Consider the following 2,289-nt stretch of genomic DNA (forward strand, 5'->3'; position numbering starts at 1 on the left):
AGGTTCCACCGAGATTTGAACTCGGATCGCTGGATTCAGAGTCCAGAGTGCTAACCATTACACCATGGAACCTCGCTGAAAGTAGAAGTCTTATTTAAAAATAATATACATGATGGCTCGTTTGTGGCGTTCCACATGACAAATGTTTTGTTTCCAATAGCGGTAAACACTGTCAGAACTATACAGAAACTACAGTTGGAAAACTACTACAAATGGCAAACGCCATCGCACCCAAAAGATGGCGGAGAAAGGGGCGGAACCTTAGCCACAAAGCACGAACCAATGGGAAGCCAGTTGTTGGGGAACCCCCCTCGCCGCCGCGGTGGTGGGATTCCGCGAGACGGGCGTGTACCCCGAAGTGGGACACAGTGTGTGGCTGTGCTCTGTACTGGGCAGTGAAGAGTGGATTCACAACATTCTTGTGAACTGTGGATACATGTGTGAATTCATGATCAGTCCGTTTCACCCACAAAACGTCACCAACACTTTGTGACCGTGAGTACCAGTCTGTATGGATGTGTGTGCTGACCGGCTCGTTGTTTACTGACTGTCGTTTGAGTTTGTTGTCGAGTTCGAGCGCATGCAGTTTGCGAGATAACTACTTGCACGCGCGTTGAGGGTCCCCGGTGGCTCGTGGGTGTTTTCCTTTGAGTTGAGCAATGCCGAGCAAGGTTGAGAGAGAGAGAGAGGGCGGAGTGGCGTGTGTGTGTGTGTGTGTGTGTGTGTGTCACGTGTGTTGTGTTGTGTGTGTGTGTGTGTGTGTGTGTGTGTGTTGTCGTCAGCCATACCCGAACATTGTCCTTTTTGGACTTGGACTTGACACTTACCATGTTTGCCGACTTTTTTGTTTTGTTTTTGTTTTGGCTGGCAGCGATTCGGTGTCAGTGTGTGCATGTGTGTGTGTGCATGTATGTGTGTGTGTGTGTGTGTGTGTGTGTGTGTGTGTGTGTGTGTGTGTGTGTGTGCGTGCGCGCGCGCGCGCGTGTGTGTACTGTCGTGTGCGTGTGTGTATGTGTGTGTGTGTGTCTTTGTCAGTGCGCGCGCGCGTCATGATAATGCGTGCGTGCGCAATCTGCAAGGAGACATGGCCTGTTGGGAACAATTGGAGGGCGTTGAGCGTCGGTGTGAACACATGGTAACACTGATAGTGATATCGATTTGTCCCATTTTTCTGTCCCCCGTTGGGTGATAATCATTGTCCGGACAGTTATAGTCGACTCATGGACCTTTTCCCTCCCATATCTGTCTCGCCCCCAGGGATGTTTGTTTTTTGTTTGTTTTTTCCCTTCTCTCTCTCTCTCTGTCTTTTCTCAGGTTTTTTTTTTTTTTTTTTTTTTTTTTTTAAATCTTCTTCTCTTCCTGCGTCCCTGAAAACCATTTGCAGCTCCACTGAGACACAACCAAACCAACATTACGACAACCTGGACGGAGGAATGAAGTGAACAGTTCTATGCGGCGCCCCAATGACTCCACTTCACAGAGCTGAGGGAAAATTTTATAGAAAAAGACGACCCTGTCAGGCTGCGGCCAGTCTCATTCACTGAATATAGTTTGGGCAAAGTGAAAAAACAAACAAACAAAAAACAAAAAAACAAAAAACAAAAAAAACAAAAACAAAAAAAACAACAACACACACACACAAAAAGAAAAAAATAAAAGAAAAAGAAAAACAAAAAACAAACAAACAAAAAACAACCGAGAATATATTCATACAAACAATAGCTACCGACACTTCGCTGGAATCGGTACTAGGATATTGTTTACTTATATATTATTACTACTTTCTTTTTTTTCTTCTTTTTTTTTTCCTTCTTCTTCTTTTTTTTTTTAAAGTTAACTGAAGTTGGTATTATTTGGATCTGACTTTTTTAAGGGGGACTGGGGGTGAAGGTGTCTTTTTTTTTTTTATCAGATAGTGTGGGCATTCGGCCTAATTAACTGACGATACACATCACACTGACCACCACTGGACAAAAATTACCTTTCAGGTGGAGAGAGAATGAATATCATCGAGATCATTTCTATACATATCAGTATTGAAACCAGTGACTGTATATTGTGTGTTTGAACTATACTACACACAATGGGGGGTTCGAACTCAAACCACAGAACGGGTTTGATGGAAATCGGGGATACCAAAGCGGAGTGAATAACAACAACAACAACAATTGTATATATATATATATATATATATATATATATATATATATATATATATAAAGGGGTGGGGGTGGGGTGGGGGGTCTTTTTAGATGTGTGTGAACGTCATCGGGGAAAGGGGCGTGCACC

At 43.6% G+C, this 2,289-nt stretch overlaps 1 protein-coding gene and 1 non-coding gene across 4 annotated transcripts in view; one reads left to right on the forward strand and one right to left on the reverse strand.

Moving 5' to 3' along the window:
• Window positions 1-72, reverse strand: Trnaq-cug (transfer RNA glutamine (anticodon CUG)). The gene has a single exon. It is a non-coding gene; the product is annotated as a tRNA-Gln (tRNA).
• A 263-nt stretch (window positions 73-335) lies between these two features.
• Window positions 336-2,289, forward strand: part of LOC143283931 (uncharacterized) — a 160,698-nt gene continuing 158,744 nt past the window's right edge. For 2 of the 3 annotated variants that reach the window (XM_076590371.1, XM_076590372.1), the window contains exon 1: window positions 341-495. The gene's annotated coding sequence lies outside the window, so the exon portion shown is untranslated. Of the gene's footprint in view, window positions 496-2,289 lie in introns of all 3 variants that reach the window. The other variant, XM_076590375.1, reaches the window with a different exon arrangement.

Source organism: Babylonia areolata, chromosome 7 (genome assembly GCF_041734735.1).
Source record: "Babylonia areolata isolate BAREFJ2019XMU chromosome 7, ASM4173473v1, whole genome shotgun sequence".
NCBI lineage: Eukaryota > Metazoa > Mollusca > Gastropoda > Neogastropoda > Buccinidae > Babylonia > Babylonia areolata.